Source organism: Bos grunniens, chromosome 8 (assembly GCF_055505025.1).
Source record: "Bos grunniens cultivar Pamir isolate PY7600 chromosome 8, Bosgru_T2T1.0, whole genome shotgun sequence".
Taxonomy (NCBI): domain Eukaryota; kingdom Metazoa; phylum Chordata; class Mammalia; order Artiodactyla; family Bovidae; genus Bos; species Bos grunniens.
Genome location: NC_141172.1, coordinates 43,263,096 through 43,286,926, shown reverse-complemented (window position 1 = coordinate 43,286,926; position 23,831 = coordinate 43,263,096). Strand labels below are relative to the sequence as shown.

Genomic DNA, 23,831 nt, shown 5'->3' with positions numbered 1-23,831 from the left:
ACCAACTGCCAAACATGAGTCAGGCCATCTTGAACTTTCCAGTCCCACTGACCCTCTGGTCAAATGCTGCCAACTAACAGAATTAACCCCCCTGATGATCCACAGAACCATGATAAATAGTCATCAGGGTCTTTAGGTCACCATGTTTCAGGGCGGTTTGTTTTGCAGAGTTGGGTACACTGACCTGTGACTGAAAGTTTGGTTTAGTCTATTCTGCTGATGACAATATCTTTGCCATTTTGTAAGTTGAGTTTAGGAATTATTAAGCACCCACTCTGTGTTGGTTATGGGGTGTGTGCTGTGAAGACTACCAAAAAAGGACTATAGATAAATGCCTCAGCCATAGCACAAACAAGAACTGTAACCTCGTTAGGAAAAGAAGACGTAAATGATAGAAAGTAAAGTAAGAATGTGCTAAACCGAGAAAGATGTGCTTTGCAGAGGAAAGTGAACATTTTCTTATTACATAGCAGAAACTCTGGCTTAGTTCATAGAATCCTCACAACAACTCTATAAGGCAGGTACTGTGATTATTCCCATTTTACAGGTAAGGAAACTGAGGAAGCTGCAGGGAAGTAAGCTGTCCAGAGTCACATAGCCAGCAAGTGGTTGGCCCTGGCCTGGGAACTAGTAGCCTGACAGCAAAGCCCACATGTGCCCTAGACTAGACAGATGACAGTAAGGCTAGTGCTGTGAGGATGTGGGGACAGATGCTTTGGGAGGGGCTGGGTTCCTAGGCAAGAGAGACCTCAGGTGGCCTTGGAGGTTGGGTGGGAGTTGGAGTGGAATTTAGAAAGTTCCAGGCAGAGATCATGGTGTATGCACATGGGGGGTTTGGAGCCCCATGAGAAGCTGAGCCCAGCTGGGTCAGGACCTGCCTCTCTCCAACCCAGGAGTCTGTGACTATCCTTCCAGGCCACCTACATCCCAGTGAGACCCCCACTGCCTGGCTGAGGGGAAGCCCGGGAGAGATGGGCTGGGAAGAGCTTGGAAAGTGGAAGTATCATTCCCACTTGGAAAGTGGCAGTGTCTCAAGGCAGGATGGAGGGGCAGGACAGAACCAGGAAACAGGGAATGGGGGCCTCCAGGGCTGCCAGGATTCTCAGCTGGGGTGAGGAGGAGGCAGTGAGTTGGGGAGTTGTCATCCTGCTGCCCCGCGGAGCCCACGTCCATCAGCCAGGACAAGCGGCTGGGGCAGGCCACGGGTGCCAGGCCAGAAGATGCCCCATTTCCCTGGGACCTGTGGGGTGGACTTGCTTCTTATGTCCCTGTGTGCACCCAGACCATCTTATCCTGTTGTTTTATACGAGCGACAGCCAGCAAAATTATTTCTGCCAAAACCTATGCTATGACTCTAGAGGGAGAGTTGTGTTCAGAGATGCTTTTGAAATTCTCCTAAACAACCTGTGAGTTATGATGGAACATTTTAATAAGAGTCCAATTCTTATTTTTGTATGTATTCTTGATTAAGCTATGTCATTTCGCCTTATAAAGGTGCTTTTACTGGTGGGGTGGTGATGGGGATTGCTGGTTGCTTACTGATGTAGTTACTGTTCCTAAGAAGGACCCATGAAAAGCAGAGACCACAGGAGCATCATCTGGCTTCACCACTCACTCACCCTGACTCCCACCCCTGCAACACTGAATTGCTCACAGCCTATGGGAGTTCAGGAAAGGCTTCCAGTGAAGAGGCATTTGAAATGGGCCTTGGAGGATGGAGATTTCGATGGGTGAGGCCAGAGGATAGAGTTTACCTGCTTATGGGTAAACTGAGCAATGGCCTGGCACCCTGCAGGGGGTGAAAAAAAAATCTATGTAAGAACAGAGCTGGGGAAAGAGAGTAAGATGGGACATGTCAGACAGCTGGGTTGGCGTTAGGGACTTTAAACAGACAGTTGGGAGACATGGACTTGCCTTCTGAAAGCAAGATGACAAACACAACATCTCGTGAAAGCAGCAATTGTTCCTGCTTGTTCTTAATTCAACCTTGTGGATCTGGATAAGTACAGACAGATAAAAATTGTGTGATTCTGAGACCATCCTGTGTAAAAAGAGCAGATGACTCTACCTGAACAAACCGTTGCAGAGCAAATGATATAAAGTGTATATTTTGGTGAACTTTAAATTGTACATGTAATACATGGTTGGGGTAGAAAAATTTGAAAACATGCATAAGCAAAAGAAAGAAAAAAGAAATAACACTTATAATACTACCATCCAGAGATATTATGCCTTTCAGACTTCTCTCAATGTATGGATATAAATTTATGTTACATAAGTGGGCTCATACTGCTTTAGAACCCACTTTAGAAAACTTAATATCCTGTGACTATCTTTCCATATAAATAAATACATTCCCCAGCATCATTTTAAACGGCCATTTTTTAGTCCATATTGAAGAACATCTTGAACCGTCTTCAATCTCCCACTTCTATTCGTGTTAAAATCTTAACTGTATCCATTCGAGCGATGTGTTCTTAGCCACATGTACAGAAGAGGGCACTTGAAAAATCAAACCCAGAGTAATCATCCCCATTATGTCAATCACTTTAGAGCTCTTTCCATTGCTTACCTGATGGAGCATTCTGCCGTCTGGCAGAGAGTCTTCAGGTGGTGCTATTAGGCGGCACAGTTCCTTCAGAACACAGATGACTCATCTGATGACTATGTGGGCTACTTCTGTGCGGACTTGACCCCACTTCTAGTGTCTTGTATTTCTGTATTCACTCCAACTCCCTCAAAAAAGAAACGACAAGAATGTGATGTTTTGCAGTTGTTCGTGATTGATGATGCATTCTTGAAACAGGGAAAAAATTAATGGATTCAGTAGATCCTGCAAAATGTTTATGAGTAGACTGAGCAGAAGAAAATGCCTTTTCTACTAGGTAAGCTGTACCTGGGGCCTGCTGAGAAGTTAACTGCTGCTGATATCAGACTCACCCTGATGAGATAGAAATGCTGAGCTGAAGTGTGCCCCCTTGGTTTGCATAGTCCGGTTTTCTCTGGCACCATCCACGTACGATAAAATTTGTCTCTCAGATACGAGCATCTTTAAAATGATGACATCAAAAACAAATACTACAAATTTGAACCTCAGGGAAGAATGAAGCATAGGGACCTCATTGCTTCCCTCTAGTGGTTATGTCCTGTTTCAGCTGGTCTCTTGGCACTTGGGTGGGTCCTGTACTGGGAAACCCAGCGCCCTCTTGTGGAGGGCAGGAGAAGGTGTCCACATTTCTCATAAGGGCAGAGACCTGGACTGCGCCCGGGGATTGGCAAAGACTAACTTGACCTGCTGCTGCTGCTGCTAAGTCACTTCAGTCGTGTCCGACTCTGTGTGACCCCATAGATGGCAGCCCATCAGGCTCCCCCGTCCCTGGGATTTTCCAGGCAAGAACACTGGAGTGGGTTACCATTTCCTTCTCCAATGCATGAAAGTGAAAAGTGAAAGTGAAGTTGGTCAGTAACCCTAACCCTAACTTGACCTGAGGGACTGGTAAACACGAGTCACCTCCGCCAGAGCTTGTGGACGTGTTCCACACACCGAGATGTCTTAGAAGCAGAATCAAATAAATTCTCATGATTTAATTGTCTTTTTAAAAAAATACTTGTTGATGTTCTATTTATTCTGTGACTTTGAACGTCCTCTTGGAATTAGCCAAATTAAGTAGTAGAATATAGCCCTGTTTATCAGACATGGTCCATGAATAAAGAGAACGCTCCCAAGAGCTGATAGTGCAACCCATGGACCAGGATAACTTGTCAGGTTTTGCAGATAGAAGATAATGATTAAAGATGTGGGCTGTGATGCCTACTTCCCGTGCTGGTTCTGCTAACCAGGCAGGCACCTGCAGGCAGGCACCTGACTTAAGTTTTCAAAACCTCACTTTCCTATAAAATGAGAGTGCTGATAGTTCCCACCTTGCAGAGTTATGACAATTCAGTGGTGAAGAATTGGCCTGCGGATGCAGGAGACTCAGGAGACTCAGGTTCGATCCCTGGGTCTGGAAGATCTCCTGCAGAAGGAAATGGCAACCCACTCCAGTATTTTTGCCTGGGAAATCCCCTAAAGAGAGGAGACTGCTGGGTTACAGTCCACAGGGTCACAATGAGTCAGAAACAACTGAGGACGCATGCAAATAAATATATTAACACATTGTACTTAGCAAATGCTATTACTATTTAACCCGAAGATTAACAGTTTTTAAAAGGTGTATTACTTTCTTTGTTGCCTTCTATGACAAAGTACAATGACCAACATTAATCATTTCCTAGGAGGCTCCTATTTCTCCTTGTGAAAAATGACTCTATGCCCGTAAATAAGGCAATGAAGAGCTAAGAAGTGGCAGAGGTCTGAGTACGGTTATCCAACGTTTTCCTACTACAAGCCTAGTGGCCTTCATATGAACTGCCTGTCCTACATTCTGAGCTCTTCTATTTCCATTTTCACCTGTTCTGTCCCTGTCTTATCGCCCATTTCTAACACCACTGTTGACTTCACGTCTCTCCAATCTGCTGTGGACTCAGAAAGGAGGTAACAGAGCTCATTAGAATTTTGCTTTATGCCATAGGTTAAATAGGCTCCAGCGGGAATATCTGAATTCTTTCCCTGTTTGCAAAACACTTAATCTCCTGTCTGAATACATGCATGCCTTTTAGCATCCATGGAATCCGTACCTAAAGAGTAGAAAAGAACTAAAAAAATAAAAATAAAAAAATGAAAGTGTTAAAAGACTTTTTTGTTTAGGATGGGCGGCTGATCATGTGAGCGGGGAGCTTTGGAGGCAATCCTATTTTGTCTTTTGTCTCCTGATTGGAGGGAGGGTAGGCTGGATTCTACTCCCTGGCCTGGAAGCACTGGCCCCTAGTGTTCGGGTTGGGTACTGCTGGGAGGGCAGGCTACTGTTTGACAGAAAACGGTCTTGCAGGTAGTGGTAATGGAAGTTCAGTTCAGTCGCTCAGTTGTGTCTAACTCTTTGCGACCCCATGGGCTGCAGCACGCCAGGCCTCCCTGTCCATCACCAACTCCCGGAGTCCACCCAAACCCATGTCCATTGAGTCAGTGATGCCAACCAACCATCTCCTCCTCTGTCGTCCCCTTCTACTCCTGCCCCCAATCCCTCCCAGCATCAGGGTCTTTTCAAATGAGTCAGCTCTTTGCATCAGGTGGCCAAAGTATTGGAGTTTTAGCTTCAACATTAGTCCTTCCAATGAACACCCAGGACTGATCTCCTTTAGGATGGATTGGTTGGATCTCCTTGCAGTCCAAGGGACTCTCAAGAGTCTTCTCCAACACCACAGTTCAAAAGCATCAATTCTTTGGCCCTCAGCCTTCTTCACAGTCCAACTCTCACATCCATACATGACCACTGGAAAAACCATAGCCTTGACTAGACGGACCTTTGTTGACAAAGTAATGTCTCTGCTTTTTAACATGCTGTCTGCTGCTGCTGCTGCTGCTGCCAAGTTGCTTCAATCATGTCTGACTCTGTGCGACCCCATAGAAGGCAGCCCACCAGGCTCCTCCATCCCTGGGATTCTCCAGGCAAGAACACTGGAGTGAGTTGCCATTTCCTTCTCCAATGCATTAAAGTGAAAAGGGAAAGTGAAAGTGAAATCGCTCAGTCGTGTCCAACCCTCAGCGACCCCATGGACTACAGCCTTCCAGGCTCCTCCATCCATGGGATTTTCCAAGCAGAAGTACTGGAGTAGGGTGCCATTGCCTTCTCCGAATATGCTGTCTAGGTTGGTCATAACTTTCCTTCCAAGGAGTAAGCGTCTTTTAATTTCATGGCTGCAGTCACCATCTGCAGTGATTTTGGAGCCCCCTAAAATAAAGTCAGCCACTGTTTCCACTGTTTTCCCATCTATTTCCCATGAAGTGATGGGACCAGATGCCATGGTCTTAGTTTTCTGAATGTTGAGCTTTAAGCCAACTTTTTCACTTTCCTCTTTCACTTTCATCAAGAGGCTCTTTAGTTATTCTTCACTTTCTGCCATAAGGGTGGTGTCATCTGCACATCGGAGGTTATTGATATTTCTCCCGGCAATCTTGATTCCAGCTTGTGCTTCTTCCAGCCCAGCGGTAATGGAAGAGCAAGCAGATATTAGCCAGGGGAGCATAACTGGAGGAGAATCTGAACCAGAGTCAAGATGGGAGCAAAGACCACAGTGAGGAGAGAGGCAAGGTGGGTCTATGATTGAGAGTACAAATAACAAGGTATGAAGTGGGGGTGTGCTGCCTGTAGCTTTGTAGTGTAGTGAGGTCTGGGAGCATGATTCCTCCAGCTCTGTTCTTCCTTCTCAAGATTGTTTTGGCTATTCAGGATCTTTTGTGTCTCCATACAAAATTTTAAAATTATTTGTTCTAATTCTGTGAAAAATGCCATTCGTATTTTGATAGGGATTACATTGAATCTGTAGATTGCCTTGGGTAGTGTGGTCATTTTAACAATGTACATTCTTCCAATCCAAGAACACAGTGTATCTTTCTGTCTGTTTGTGTCATTTTCAATTTCATCAGCATTAGTCATATAGCTTCCTGAGAACAGACCTTTTACCTGTAGGTAAGTTAAGTTTTTAATGACACTGACTGGCACGGCATGTATTTCATTACAGATCCAAGATGCCTAATGACATTTAAATTTCTTTTTTATTTTATATTGGGATATAGCCAATTAACAATGTTGTGATAGTTTCGAGTGCACAGCAGAGCAACTAAGCCATGTATATATACATGTATCCATTTGCTCCCAAACTCCGCTCCCACTCAGGCTGCCACATAACATTGAGCACGGTTCCCTGTGCTAGACAGTAGGTCCTTGTTGGTCAAATGACGTTTTAAAACCGATATATTTTATTTTTAATTTTCCTATTGTGGTCTCTCACACTAGAACATAATCACATTGCCTGGCATATAGAAGGTACTTCTCTTAGATGGCTTTTTCTTAGAAACAGACCCTGAATCAAGAAATGTAAGTGTGTGTGATTTATTAAGGACATGCTTCTGGGAGAAACTGCTAAGGAAGCAGGGAGGCTGGAGAGAGAAGAGGATGCTGTCAAGAAATGGTGCAATGGCAGAAGAAAGTCCTGGTCTCTGAGTCCCAGGGGAGCTCTGGAAAGTCAGTTGCACCTCAGAGTTTGTCCCTCTGGGAGGCAAGGAAGGCAGTATTCCAAATATTCCCTCCCACAGTGAGGTCAGTCACCGAGCGGCAGAGGCCAGGGAGTGCACAGTGGGTAATAAACTCCCACTCTCCAAGCAGACAAGATGACTTCAGCAGCCACAGTCAGAGCTTGGAGGAAAGGTGACACCGTAAGCAGCTAGCCCTGCAGCACAGAAAAGCTGGGGCCTGGGAAGTGTGTCAGGGGTGTCCCCTCGAGTTCTCACTGAGGGTGTAACAAATGAGTGGATCAACGAACAAGTACAAGGCCCCCACCCCTCCATAAGGGCACACATGGTGCCAGTTTTTGCTTTATGTTATGTGTACTTACATCCCCTTTACCCAGTGCTCTATGGATTAGATTTTGGTAAAGAAAGATTGTTCAGCCAGAGAGCTAACTTCTCCTTATCCAGGACACTGGGGTTTGGGCATAGGCCCCTCCGATGACAGAGACAGCAGAACTGGGTTGGTTTCCAGAGTCAAACCTTCCAAAGAACTGGAATCACCCATGCGTGAGTGTGACCTCAAGAAAGATGTGACCACTGTGGTCCTGGTCCTGGCCTTAGAATGGACAGGAAGGGGTTTAATGTGACCCTGCACCTATCATTGAGTGACCCAAGAGCAAATGAAACCCTGCAAGTCCATCCCCAGGGCAACATGAGAAGGTGATTCAGAGTCCAATGTGAGAACAGAAAAAGAAGAGATCGAAGTCAGTCTCCCCATGGGGAGTGGCAATAAACAGCCCAGAAGATAAGTTTTTGTGCCCATAAATATCTTACATGATGATGAAGAGAATACACAGATGTGTGAAAACCTCATAAACAAGAAAGTGGCTCTGTCCCAACTGCTCACAGTCAGAGAACTGCATCACCATCCACTATCCCAGAAGAAGGAGCAAAGATTAAAACCAGAATGACCTCCATTCGTGAGGCTTATTTTAGTCAAAATGGGTCTAGTTTTTTGGTAGAAATTTTGTCTTCCTATAGGGAGGTAGCTCGGAGAAGGCAATGGCACCCCACTCCAGTACTCTTGCCTGGAAAATCCCATGGATGGAGGAGCCTGGTAGGCTGCAGTCCATGGGGTCACTAAGAGTCAGACACGACTGAGCAACTTCCCTTTCACTTTTCACTTTCATGCATTGGAGAATGAAATGGCAACCCACTCCAGTGTTCTTGCCTGGAGAATCCCAGGGACGGGGGAGCCTGGTGGGCTGCCGTCTATGGGGTCGCACAGAGTCGGACACGACCGAAGCGACTTAGCAGCAGTAGCAGCAGCAGCAAGGAGGTAGCTATGTTCAAATAAAGATACTCTCCTTTCTTACATTCCCATTGATGGACCCCTAACATGGGTTGTCCTGTAGAAAAAACGTGCAGTGAATCTGAGGGTTTCATGCATAGCTCACCTGTGCCGTCCAGCCTAGAAGACTGGGGAGAAACTGCCACAAAAATCATACCCAAATAAGATCCTGGTATACAGACTTTGTTACATAAGTCTTGTGTGTTTCAGAGTCTTAGAAATGAACAAGGAAACAAACAAACAAACAAAAAAATAGTACATTCTGACACTTAGCTATGTTCCCAGCAGTTGAGGGAACAGCATACTGAGTCTGGAAAGGCGAGGGGCGACAGTGCCTGAAGCAGAAAGGGAACCCAGGCCACTTCCTTTCCACCGTATTTGAATCTGAATGCAGGTCTGTCCGCTTATGTGCCCTTTTCACTGTGGACATAACCAGACGGGTACACAGTGAATTAAAGGATTAAGACACCAACTGAACTGACCCTTGTAACAACTTTTCAAGGAGGCAGAAATGGAAGTCCTGACCACAAACTGGGGCTGGCTTTGGCAGTTTAAAGATGTACAGCTAATTCACACCATAATTACTTCTTTTTAAAAAACATTAAAGTTGATTTACAGTATTATATTAGTTTCAAGTATACAACAAAGTGATTGTTATATATCAGATCAGATCAGATCAGTCGCTCAGTCATGTCCGACTCTTTGCGACCCCATGAATCACAGCACGCCAGGCCTCCCTGTCCATCACCAACTCCCGGAGTCCACTCAGACTCACGTCCATCGAGTCAGTGATGCCATCCAGCCATCTCATCCTCTGTCGTCCCCTTCTCCTCTTGCCCCCAATCCCTCCCAGGATCAGAGTCTTTTCCAATGAGTCAACTCTTCGCATGAGGTGGCCAAAGTACTGGAGTTTCAGCTTTAGCATCATTCCTTCCAAAGAAATCCCAGGGCTGATCTCCTTCAGAATGGACTCATTGGATCTCCTTGCAGTCCAAGGGACTCTCAAGAGTCTTCTCCAACACCACAGTTCAAAAGCAAGTATATATAACTGAATCACTTTGTAATATACATATAACTGAATGTAGAGATATATGTTAATATTATTACAAGATATTGAATATAGTACCCTGTGCTATATAGTAAATCCTTGTTGCTTATCTATTTTATGTATAGCAGTTTGTATCTGTTAACCCCGCACTCCTAATTTATCACTCCCCTCGCCCTGTCCCCTCTGGTAACCATGGGTTTGTTCTCTATGTCTGTGAGTCTGTTTCTGTTTTGTATATAGATTCATTTTGTGTCATAGTTTAGATTTCACATATAAGTGATATCGATTGATATCTGTCTTTCTCTGACTTCTTTCACTTGGTATGATCTCTGGGTCCCTCCATGTTGCTGCAAATGGCATTCTTTCCTTCTTTTTTATGGCTGAGGAATTACGATTACTTCTGAGCTTTCACTACTAGTAGTAATGTGTGATCACCAAGTGAATTGTGAGATTTGTATAGCCCAACCTGTAAGTATACAAACATGGAACTGGGAATGAACCAAACCCATTTACCATTCATTGACATCTACAGTGTGCCTTGCCCTGCAGCTGGGAAGAGTAGCGTAGGAGCAGGGGCAGCAGGCTGAAAACTGTGATAGAATCTCTGATGCCAAGAAAATGAGTCAATACCTGCTGTAGAAAAAAGATGGGTTAGTACCACTATCTGTGTTGACAGTTTGAGATAACGGGTGTTAGTAATTTTCTAGAAAGAGATTTCCTATATATTGAGAAATACTGAAGGGGGCAGGAAAGTCCCAATGTGTGAGTGCATCCTATGTCTCCTGATTGTCTACATGTGAGCACAGGCCCTGCTCCTGACCTTGCTGAATATTTCCCATTGCCAGTCAATGCTGCTGGTAGAAGCCTGCAACAATAGTCTTTCTGGGTCCCTGCCCAGACTCAACTCACTGTTCCAAACAAGGCGCCTAAAAAGAAGCTTTTCTGGAGTGGGCTCCATGTGCTGCACCTCTGCTGCATGATCCTCTAGCACCAGGGTCCAATTAACATCCATAAAACTGACCCATCCTACGAGACCCTTTCCCCCGGAAGTACCTGTCATATAACTGGGGCTGGAGCGCTATTCTAGCCATGAAAACAGTGTGGCTAATGGGTAGGAACTCAGGGAAGGGAGGAGTCTTAATTTCAGGTGGATTACCTGTGAGCTTCTGATGACCTCCTTACTCCATCGCCCCCAGCATGATCACTACCGCTCTACCAGTGTTCTTCCTCTCACGAGGGGACAACAGCTGGCTTTCTGTACATTTGTCTCAGCAAACCAGCAGCTGTATAACTAAACACCAAGCAAGTGTTCAATAATAGAAATTACAGAAGCCTGCTGAGTGTCACGCCTCTTGAAAAGGTACTCAGATTCAGGGTTGTTTGTTTGATAATTTTTATTTTAACATTGTTTTGGCCAAACAAAATATATCTACAGTCCATATGCTAGCTTCACAGGCCACCAGTGGGTTACTTCTGATGTGGACCATCCTTTCTTTCATGAGCAGCTTTTAAATTTTTATTTACTTATTTTAGTGAGGTGTAGTTGATTTATAATACGATGTAGGTTTCAGGTAAACAACATAGTGATTCACAATTTTTAGAGGTTATAATCCATTTAAAGTTATTATAAAATAAATATTGGCTATATTCCCTGTGTTGTATAATATATCCTTGTAGCTTATTTATTTAGACATAGTCATTTGTACCACTTAACCCCCTACCCCTATATTGCAACTCCCTCCCTTCCCACTGGTAACCACTAGCTCATTCTCTGTATCCGTGAGTATGTTTCTTTTTTGTTACATTCAGTAGTTTGTGGTATTTTTTAGATTCCACATATCATATGGCATTTGTCATTCTCTGTCTGGCTCATGTCACTAGGCATAATACCCTTCTCGTCCTCTCTCAACCTCAGTTCTCCACTTGAATCACATGAAGAATTTTAAAAAACATACTCATAAGGGACTTCCCTTGTGATCCAGTGACTAAGACTCTGGCCCCACCCAGCTTTGATCCCTGGTCAGGGAACTAGATCCCCCATGTCACAACTAAGAGTTTGTATGCCACAGCTACGACTCAGCACAGCCAAATAAAAATACATAGTTAAAGAATAAAAACATAGTCATAAATGAGTTCTTGATTCTATACCAGACCAATTCATCCAGAATCTTTGGGGGTGGGGACTGGGCATTACTATTTTTCAAAAGCTTCCTTAAGGAGTCTACTGAGCAGCTAAGTTGGAGGACCATCATCTTCAGGCTGCTTTGCTGCTGCTCTTCCAAACAAAGGAGCAGAGACAGCCCTGAGAAACAAGCCAATAGGAATGCCCTCAGATACCCTTTGGGTAAGGCTAAGTTTGGAGAAGACACTTTCAAGGATGTTCTGGTGGTCCTTGTAGTTCCTACAGATTCCTGCAGACCTGGCTTATCTCCTTAGATAAGGAAATTAAGACCTGACAATTGCACTCATCTCACACGCTAGTAAAGTAATGCTCAAAATTCTCCAAGCCAGGCTTCAGCAATATGTGAACTGTGAACTTCCTGATGTTCAAGCTGGTTTTAGAAAAGGCAGAGGAACCAGAGATCAAATGGCCAACATCTGCTGGATCATAGAAAAAGCAAGAGAGTTCCAGAAAAACATCATTTCTGCTTTATTGACTATGCCAAAGCCTTTGACTGTGTGGATCACAATAAACTGTGGAAAATTCTTCAAGAGATGGGAATACCACACCACCTGATCTGCCTCTTGAGAAATTTGTATGCAGGTCAGGAAGCAACAGTTAGAACTGGACATGGAACAACAGACTGGTTCCAAATAGGAAAAGGAGTTCGTCAAGGCTGTATATTGTCACCCTGTTTATTTAACTTATATGCAGAGTACATCATGAGAAATGCTGGGCTGGAAGAAACACAAGCTGGAATCAAGATTGCCGGGAGAAATATTAATAACCTCTGATATGTAGATGACACCACCCTTATGGCAGAAAGTGAAGAGGAACTAAAAAGCCTTTTGATGAAAGTGAAAGAGGAGAGTGAAAAAGTTGGCTTAAAGCTCAACATTCAGAAAACAAAGATCGTGGCATCCGGTCCCACCACTTCATGGGAAATAGGTGGGGAAACAGTGGAAACAGTGTCAGACTTTATTTTTCTGGGCTCCAAAATCACTGCAGATGGTGACTGCAGCCATGAAATTAAAAGACGACTCCTTGGAAGGAAAGTTATGACCAACCTAGATAGCATATTCAAAAGCAGAGACATTACTTTGCCAACAAAGGTTTGTCTAGTCAAGGCTATGGTTTTTCCAGTGGTCATGTGTGGATGTGAGAGTTGGACTGTGAAGAAGCCTGAGCACTGAAGAATTGATGCTTTTGAACTGTGGTGTTGGAGAAGACTCTTGAGAGTCCCTTGGACTGCAAGGAGATCCAACCAGTCCATCCTGAAGGAGATCAGCCCTGGGATTTCTTTGCAAGGACTGATGGTAAAGCTGAAACTCCAGTACTTTGGCCACCTCATGTGAAGAGTTGACTCATTGGAAAAGACTCTGATGCTGGGAGGGATTGGAGGCAGGAGGAGAAGGGGATGACAGAGGATGAGATGGCTGGATGGCATCACTGACTCGATGGACGTGAGTCTGAGTGAACTCCGGGAGTTGGTGATGGACAGGGAGGCCTGGTGTGCTGCGATTCATGGGGTCGCAAAGAGTCGGACACGACTGAGTGACTGATCTGATCTGATCTCAGTGCTACTATATCTTCATCACTTCATGGGAAATAGATGGGGAAACAGTGGAAACAGTGTCAGACTTTATTTTTTTGAGCTCCAAAATCACTGCAGATGGTGACTGCAGCCATGAAATTAAAAGACGCTTACTCCTTGGAAGGAAAGTTATGACCAACCTAGATAGCATATTCAAAAGCAGAGACATTATTTTGCCAACAAAGGTTCGTCTAGTCAAGGCTATGGCTTTTCCTGTGGTCATGTATGGATGTGAGAGTTGGACTGTGAAGAAAGCTGAGCACTGAAGAACTGATGCTTTTGAACTGTGGTGTTGGATAAGACTCTTGAGAGTCCCTTGGACTGCAAGGAGATCCAACCGATCCATCCTAAAGGAAATCAGTCCTGGGTGTTCATTGGAAGGACTGATGGTAAAGCTGAAACTCCAATACTTTGGCCACCTGATGTGAAGAGCTGATTCATTTGAAAAGACCCTGATGCTGGGAAAAGATTGAGGGCAGGAGGAGAAGGGGACGACAGAGAATGAGATGGCTGGATGGCATCACCGACTCGATGGAGAAGAGTTTGAGTAAGCTCGGGGAGTTGGTGATGGACAGGGAAGCCTGGTGTGCTGCAGTCCAGGGCGTCATAAACAGTTGAAATGACTGAGCGACCGAACTGAACTGGTTCTCTGTCTTGAGAACTTCATCTGGACATCTTCCCCTATAACCTTTCCCTCTAACAACCCATCCTCCAGCATTTCTATCTACTACCAAAACACAAATGCTGAGAACTAGGCCTTGCCCTCCATCAAGGCAGGAATCCAGTCCCCTTATGACTCCAGGGAACGTGATTCAAAAGGAAGGTGGTTGAGTGGAGCAAAAAGAATAAAGACAGAAAGAACAACAAATAAGGAAAGAATGAAAAGATGGAAAACGCAGCTAAGTAGGAACTAAGGGCCTCACCCAACCACAGCTTCAACTCAGACCATTAACGTCTCACATGTTGATGTGCACACATGGTCACAATGAATTGTGGGTTAGTGTCAAACGTTTACTGTCACTCTATCAAAATAGAGCCTGCCATTAAATTAGCTTAAGGTTGAAAATGAATTATTTCTTAACATGCTGTGTCCAGGGTCCTTTTTTTTTTTTTTTGGTAAACTGCACAAGAAGTAGCTGAGAATTAATCTGTAAAAGAAAAAGTCCTCTTCATATCTTGAATTTGAAGGTAAGGCTGAACGAAATGATAACCTAACTTCTGTGTTTTAGATGTGAAGAAACTGAGGTCCAGGATGGTGAAATGACTCCTGTAATATCACACAACTATCTTGTGGCAAAGCTAGACGTGGTATCAAGATCCACAGTCAAAACATGCGTCTCTACCAGTATAGTCTGTGCACAGCAGCAGAACCCTTCCCGACAGAGATTCTGCAAGGCCCACAGTCGATTGGTCAGAGCTGTACATCCTAGATGTGTTTTCGTCTCTGTTCTAGGATATGCATTCAGAAGCAGTTGGTTGGTTGCTCAGTTGCTTCAGTTGTGTCCAACTCTCTGTAACCCTATGGATGGTAGCCCACCAGGCTCCTCTGTCCATGGGATTTTCCTGGCAAGAATACTGAAGTGGGTTGCCAAGCCCTCCTCCAGGGGATCTTCCTGACCCAGAGATCAAACCCACATCTCCTGTATCTCCTGCATTGCAGGCAGATTCTTTACTGACTGAACCACCTGGAAAGCCCATTGGGAGGTAGGGGTGACCTTAAAAGATACATTTATAAACCACAAGGATTCCTTCTGTTCTTCCCCATAGTTGGATATGCAGAGTCTGTGGATGCATTTCTGCCATATCCATCTTAGACTGTGTGGGTCAATGATACAGAGCATCCCTACTGGGGCAGAGTCTGGACACTAAATATCTGAAAGAAAATAGCAAGTCTTAATCACCCAAAATCCCAAAAGTAGCTAAATGACCACATAATTGACTGAACCAAAACAAACAGAAAAACATAACTGAATATGCCGTCCACCAATTGCTGTTATTAAAGAACAAAAATCATGTCCCACCCAAGTCATCATTAAAAATCAAGATAAAAAAGTTGAAGACATTTTAATTTTTTCTTCATAAATCTGGATATTCATTCTTAATTCCTAAGCTCTTTATTACCCAACTAGGGGCTTATCCTTTCACTGCAAGCTTCCCTTCTGCATTTCTCTCTCTTCAGCATGGACATCACATTGACCCCAAAGTAGAGCAGCAGTTCCCCTTCTTTCTCCCATAGATTCTCAGGCTCATGTGAAATAGAAAAGCCAGGAGCTCTACATACTCTCTCAGTCCCCTGTAGAATAACCCTCCTCCTCTTCCTAGTCTCTGCTGGGCAGACTCAAGCAACCCACTGCTGTGACTGCTCCCTCATCTCTCTCTGTTCCCTGACTTTTGGGTCATTGCCTCATTTGCTCAGAATCATTTTTTTATCCTCAAATAATTTTCTCTATCACATATTTCAGTGACTATTTACTTATTCATCTTTCCTAATCAAATTCATACTTCTGGAGGACAGAAACTACATTTCTGTCACTTTATACTTTTCAGCAACCAGTAGGTTATGTAGTTAATGAGTTATTATGTACATGAATGAATGAAAGAAATAAAGACCAAAATGAAGGAAGTAGTTTTACTACCTTTGTTTATGCTGATGGTTCTTTCTCTAGGGGAAATAGACATTTTGTCCAACTCTATAAATGAAAGTTGCTCAGTTGTGTCCAACTATTTGCAACCCTATGGACTATACAGTCCATGGAATTTTCCAGGCCAGAATACTGGAGTAGCTAGCCTTTCCCTTCTCCAGAGGGTCTTCTCAACCCAGGGATTGAACCCAGGTATCCTGCATTGCAGGCAGATTCTTTACCAGCTGAGCCACAAGGGAAGCCCAAGAATACTGCACTGGGTAGCCTATCCCTTCTCCAGTGGATCTTCCTGGGTCTCCTGCATTGCAGGTGGATTCTTTACCAGCTAAGCCAACTGTGTATATAAAAGCATAATTAGAAAAGAAATGTTTCAAAACACAGTTTTACAAGGGTGTCTTCCAGTTGATTATGCCAAAAACGAGAGCCCAATGAACCTAAAGTTAATGTTGATTTTAAAAATGTGTTGATCTGGTGTTTCTTGGTGATTTAATATAGCCTTTAGACTGCAGGGTGAGGAGGTATGTAGAATTTGCATAGAATCAGCCCTAAAGAGAACAGTTGTAAAAGAGAGTCAAAAACGCCCCCAAATAGCTCCTTCATTAGTTTGTTATAGAGCCCTATACCTACTGAAATTAAAAACTACTATTCTTCAGAACTGGAGAAGGCAATGGCACCCCACTCCAGTACTCTTGCCTGGAAAATCCTGTGGACGGAGGAGCCTGGCAGGCTGCAGTCCGTGGGGTCGCTAAGAGTCGGCTACGACTGAGTGACTTCACTTTCCCTTTTCACTTTCATGCACTGGAGAAGGAAATGGCAACCCACTCCAGTGTTCTTGCCTGGAGAATCCCAGGGACGGGGGAGCCTGGTGGGCTGCCGTCTATGGGGTCGCACAGAGTCGGACACGACTGAAGCGACTTAACAGCAGCAGCAGCATTCTTCAGAAGAGTAGTTCTGAAGTTTTATTATTCTTATTATTCTTGAGACAATTCAATAATCAGGTATTGAATGCCTATGAATCATTAGATCTGGACATGTTACCAAGGATATTTCTTGCCTACAGGCATAGAGCACTAAATGGTCAACTCAGTAGCGTGGCATTGTTTACTTTATTAACCAACTAGGAACCTTTCTCTCCTAGCAAAGATCAGGGACTTAAGCAAAGTGGGCAGTTAAGCTTTACTGGCCAGTATTCTTCCATTAGAAGTATTTCCTTTGACACTTGCTTTTTGGTGACACCTTGTGTGGGATGGAATTTGCATAATTTTTTTGGCTCATCTTAGGGAAAAATAGATTTTCACTTTCTTTAAATGAATGCTCTATTTTCCTTAAGGACCAAATCAGCCTTGTCATTTGAATAAATGTCCCAAACCATGCAGCCCAGAGCTAATCCATGGCTTTTAGGGCCCTCGGGCAGGTGATGGCATTTGCACATCATTCACGAGGATCTCTCCTATGACACCAAACAGACATTTACAGCTTGTTAAATAACTACTTGAATTTTAAAAAGTTTAATTCAGAGGGTACATTTTGTCATTCTCCCTGGAAGACTGCTTATGGCTACATAGTTTTTGCAATGCCCACTGTGAAATCTTTGACTTCTAAATCTACAGAAGACCCACATGGAAAAATTCCTTCCTTTCCAATTTTACTATCAGAAAGTTAATCCTTAAGTGAGTTATGTATTTCTTGTGGGTCAAGTTTCTCAGTCTAAACTGGTTGTAATATCACAATAATCAGACAAAGAAGAGAAATAAAAGGAAATCAAATTGGAAAGGAAGAAGTAAAATTGTCACCATTTACATTTGATATGCTACAATTCAGAAAAATCCTAAAGGAACCACCAAAAAACTACCAGAGCTCAATGAATCTGGTAAAGTTGCAGGATACAAATTAGCACCCTGAAATCTGTTGCATTTCTATACATTAACAATGAACTATCAGAAATAGAAATTAATAAAACAATCTCACTTACCATCACAACAAAAAGAATAAGATATCTAGAAATAAATTTAACTAAGAAAGTAAAAGATCTATACTTGGAAAACTATAAGACACTGATGAGAGAAATTGATGTTGACATAGCAGATGGAAAGATACACTGTTTCCAGGGATTAGAAGAATTAATATTGTTAAAATGACCAAATTTCTCTAGGGAATCTACAGAGTCAATGCAATCCCTATCAAAATACTAGTTGCATTTTTCACAGAATTAGACCAAAAGTCATTCTAAATTTTGTATGTTAACACAAAAGACCCTAAACCGCCAAAGCAATCTTGAGAAAGAACAGAGCCGGAGGTATCATGCTTGCTGATATCACACTATACTACATAACTACAGTAATAAAAAACAGTATGACAATGGCACAAAAACAGATACAGACATCATGGAATAGAATGGAGATCCCATTAATAAACTTGTCATTAATCTATGACAAAGGAGGCAACAATCTAAAGTGAGGAAAAGACCGTTTCTTCATTAAGTGGTGCCAGGAAAACTGAAGAGCTACATGTAAAAGAATGAGATTAGAACGTTTTCTCATACCACATAAAAAATAAACTCAAAATGGCCTAAGGACTTAAGTGTAAGACTGGAAACCATAAAATTCTTAGAAGATAACATAGGCAAAATACTCTTTGACATAAATGATAGCCGTATTTTTTTATCTGTCCCTAAGGCAAAGGAAACAAAGACGAAAATAGACTAGTGGGATCTAATTAAAGTTAAAAGTTTTTGCACAGCAAAGTAAACCATTGATAAAATGAAAAGACAACTTACTGAATCGGAGAAAATATTAGCAAATGATATGATCAACAGGGGATTCATATTCAAAATATATAAACAGCTCATACAACTTAATATCAAAAATCAAACAAACAACTTGATTAAGAGTGGGAAAAAGACCTGAATAGAAAATATACAGATGGCCAACAGGCAAATGAAAAATGCTCAACATCGCTAATCCTCAGAGAAATGCAAATTAATGCCACAAGGCGATATCACCTCCTGCTATTGCTGTGCTTAGTTGCTCAGTCATGTCCGACTCCTTGTGACCCCATGGACTGTAGCCCACCAGGCTCCTCTGTCCATGCGATTCTCCAGGCCAAAATACTGGAGTGGGTTGCCATGCCCTCTTCCAGAGGACCTTCTCAACAAAGGGATTGAACCCATGTCTCCCCCATTGCAGGCAGATTCTTTAACATCTGAGCCACCAGGGAAGCCCAAGAATACTGGAGTGGGTAGCCTATCCCTTCTCCAGGGGATCTTCCCGACCCAGAAACTGAACTGAGGTCCCCTGCATTTCAGGTGGATTCTATACCATCTAAGCTACCAAGGAGGCCCTATCACCTCATACCTCACACCCATCATCAAAAGACCACAAATAACAGCCATTGACGAGGATGTGGAGAAAAGGGAACCCTAGTACATTGATGGAAGGAATATAAATTGGTGTAGCCACTCTGGAAAACAGTATAGAGGTTCCTTAAAATAGTTCTAAAACTAGAACTACCATATGACCCAGCAATTCCACTCCTGGGTATCTAGCTAAAGAAAACAAAATCACTAATTCAAAAAGATACACATGCTCCAGTGTTCACAGAAGCTCTATTTACAATTGCCAAGATATGGAACAACCTTAGTGTCCATCAACAGGTGGGTAAAGAAATGTGCTACTTATACACACACACACACCCCCTACCCCACTGGAGTACTACTCAGCCATGAAAAAGAATAAAAATTTTGCTCTTTACAACAATTTAGATGGACCTGGAGGGTATTATGCTTAGTGAAATGTCAGACAGAGAAAGACAAAGACTGTATCTTATTACTTATATGCATAACCTAAAAAATAAAATGAATGAATGTAACAAAACAGAAACAGATTCACGGTGAGCAAACTAGTGATTACCAGTGGGGTGAGGGAAGGGAGGAGGAGCAAGACAGGAGTAGGGGATTGAGAGGTACCAACTACTATGTACAAAATAAACAAACTACAAGGATATATGGGCTTCCCTGGTGGCCCAAATGGTTAAAGAGTCTGCCTGCAATGCAAGGGACCCAGGTTCTATCCCTGGGTTGGGAAGATCCTCTAGAGAAGGGCATGGCAATCCACTCCAGTACTCTTGCCTGGAGAATCCCATGGACAGAGGAGCCTGGTGGGCTACGGTCCATAGGGTTGCAAAGAGTCAGACACAACTGAGCGACTCACACTTTCACTTCACTTTCACTGTACAGCCCAGGGAATATAGGCAATATTTTGCAATCAAAACAGTATGGTACTGGCACAAAAACAGAAGTATAGTTGAATGGGACAGGATAGAAAGCCCAGTTATAATCCCACAAATCTACAGTTAATTAAACTATGACAAAGGAAGCAGGAATATCCAATGGAGAATGGTCTTTCAATAAGTGGTGCTGGGGAAACTGGACAGCCACATGTAAAAGAAGGAAAACATTCTCTAACACCATACAGAAAAGTTAACTCAAAATAGATTAAATACTTAAATGTAAGATCACATCTATAAAACTCCTAGAGGAAAACATAGACAGGACACTCTTTGACATAAATTGCAGCCATATCTTTTTGGATCCACCTCCTAGAGTAATGAATAAAAACAAAAATAAACAAATGGGACCTAATTAAACTTAAAAACTTTTTGCATAGCAAAAGAACTATAAACAAAATTAAAAGACAGCCTATAGAATGGGAGAAAATATTTGCAAAGGATGCAACCAACAAGGGATTAATCTCCAAAATCTATTAATAGAAATAGTCAGTGCAGCTCAAACAAACAAACAAACCACCAAGCAATTCAATTTAAAAAAAAATGGCAGAAGATCTAAATAGACATTTCTCCAAAGAAGACACACAGATGGACAAAAAGCACATAGAAAAATGTTCAACATCACTAATTATCAGAGAAATACAAATCAAAACTACAATGAGGTATCACCTCAAACCAGTCAGAAAGGCCATCATCAAAAAGTCTACAAATAATAAATGCTGAAGAGGCTTTTCAGAAAAGGGAACCCTTTTGCACTGTTGGCTTGGGTTGTACATTGTTATAACTACTGTGGAAAACAGTATAGAGATTCATCGAAAAACTAGAAATAGCATTACCATATGACCCAGCAATTATACTTTTGGGAATATAGACAAAGGAAATAAAAATATGATATTAATGAGATATATTCATACCCACATTCATAGCAGCATGATATCTACAATAGCTAAGACATGGGAACAACTTAAGTATCCATCAGTGGATGAATAAAGAACTTGTGAAATATATATATACACACTATTCTACTGTGTGTATATATATGTACATATATACACACATACATATACACACAGACACGCAAGAATAGTACTCAGACATAAAAAGAAGAAAATCCTGCCATTTGTGATAACATGGATGGGTATTATGCTAAGTGAAACAGGTCACACAAAGACAAACAATGATCTCATATGTGGAGTCTAAAAAAAGAAGAAGAAAAAAAACCCAAACTCATAGAAAAGGAGAATAAATTTGTAGTTATCAGAGGCAGAAGATAGTGGATGAGAGAACTGGATGAAGGTGGTCAAAAGTTTCACACCTCCAGTTATAAGTACTGGGGATGCCATGTACAACATGATGACTATAGTTAACACTGCTATATGATATATTTGAAAGCTGTTAAGAGGATAGATCCTAAGAATTCTCAACAAAGGTAAATAAACATTTTTTTTCCTTTTTCTTTTTTCCTTTAGTTTCCTTTGTGTATGTGTGTCTATATGAAATGATGGATGTTAACTAAACTTTTTTGTCTTTTTTGCCACATCACATGGCATGTGGGATCACAGTTTGCTTACGAGGGATCGAACCTGTGCCCCCCTGTCTTGGAAGCACAGAGTCTTAAAAAAAGGGAAGTCCCCTTAACTAAACTTCTTGTAGTAATTTTTTCACAATATAGACAAGCCATTATGCTATTTACCTTAAACTTATACAGTCTATATGTAAATTATATCTCAATAAAACTGGAGGAGAAAAGATGTCATAGGAGTTGATTGGTCAAGGATATTTTCTAGTTCACCTATTCCAACCAACTTATTTTACAAATGAGGACAATGAGTTTTAGTGTGAGTTCAAAGTTACAAACTAATTAGCAGCCAAATTTAGGTTTCTGGACCCCAAATTCAGAGTTCTTATGATTACATTGCCATAAAACCTGTATTGTTAATCTTTCATGGGTCACATCAGAAACATGATCTGACTTCACATGCCGGATCTTGAGCTTGAAATTAGGACAGGACAGAGTTGCCAGCTGTCCAAGTGAATCCTAAGGAGAGAGAACTGAATGGGGCGGGGGTGGTACGAGCAGGAGGTTGGAAGACTTTTAAATATAAATGATGGCTGGGATTGTTGGGAGGAGGAGACGAGACGTAGCACCAAAGTCACAAGGAGAGTATTGATATTGGTCAGTTTCCAAAAGAGCGATTTGCCTGTAGGAAAGGATTAAAAAAAAAAAAAAAGAATCCTCAAATATATTAGGGTTGTGTCCTTTATTCATCTGTTCAACCATCTTTGTTGTCTGAGATGTCGTAAGATGGGGATCTCTGAAGTTTTAGAATAAAAACAAAATATACTATCAAAATCCCACAGCTTATAAAGCCCTTCCCCTCTTCACACAAAAACTGTAAATACAGGAAGGATTTCATTTTATAGCACTCTAAGAAACTGTCCCTGATTATTATTACTATTATTCGTCTTCCCACTCCTCCTTCCTTCCCCATCCTCCTCTTTATTGACTTCTCTCTGAAATAAATGTATCACTATCTAGGCTCTGAAATTTAAGCTATTTATTGTAATTTGACTTACAGTGTGCACGTGCCCAGCTGTGTCTGACTCTTTTGACCCCATGGACTGTAGCCCACTGGTCAATGGGATTCCCCAGGCGAGAATACTGGAGTGGGTTGCCACTTCCTACGCAAGAGGATCTTCCCGACCCAGGGATCGAACCTGGGTCTCCTGCATTGTCAGGTGGAGTCTACCAACTGAGCCACCTGGGAAGACTTAATTGTCATATTCTCGTAACTCTGAAGGAACTTCTCTGAAAGGACTAGGCCCACAGAGATCAGAGGTGTACCCGGACTTTACAGCCCAAAGAAATGCTTTCCAGTGTTATTTCTTTGGAAGTTAATTCCTTGCTCTTTATACACAACCATGATCCGCCTGTTTTATGATGACTGGTAACTGAAACAGGCTATAGAAATAAATAATTATGTAACCATGTCAACCTGTTACATGGTTGTAAAGACAGTCTCCATTTTCAAATACACACATGCACACACACTTTCAAGCTGGGAGTCTTCACTTTGCAGGTTGTAAAACCCTGAATCATTTATTCAAAGGGATAAATGTGATTTTGTGATTGTAAAGACTAATGAAATTGTACACAGTCAATGAATTCATCGATTATCTCAAAGTCTGACAATCTTATTAAACGGCTTTCTAGATTTAATTTGAACTCTCATCCTCTGAAAATAATAAGCCACTTTGGGGAACATGGTAATGTATAGAGTCATTAGGCTTCTCAGTAAAGATTGTATTTTTCTGTAAGATTTTTCTGTATGAGTGTGAGAATAAAGTTAGAACAATTTTAGAGGGATTAAGTACACAGAAAGGAATCCATTCCAAGCAATAATTTGGAAAGTTGTATTTGAACCTGAATTAGAGCTGTAAGCCCTTAGAACTTACCTGAGCCTATGGAGTTCCTTTACGTGAATTCAGTGGGCTGGAGAAAATTTTAACAATGGTTATTTTATTTTATTTTTTTTTAGTCTATACAGAAATATTTATTTTTCAAAGTCTATATCTAGTTTCTCAGTCTAAGTTACATCATGCTAAGCAGTTTGTGGGTGAAGTATGTTTAAGACTAAAATCAAAA

General features: G+C 42.2%; 1 long non-coding RNA gene across 1 annotated transcript in view; it reads right to left on the bottom strand.

Annotated features, from left to right (window-relative positions):
• Nucleotides 1-2,601: 2,601 nt before the first annotated feature.
• Nucleotides 2,602-23,831, bottom strand: part of LOC147366989 (uncharacterized) — a 44,415-nt gene continuing 23,185 nt past the window's right edge. The window contains exon 3 of the long non-coding RNA XR_015169695.1: nucleotides 2,602-2,736. This is a non-coding gene — a long non-coding RNA (uncharacterized LOC147366989). The remainder of the gene's footprint in view (nucleotides 2,737-23,831) is intronic.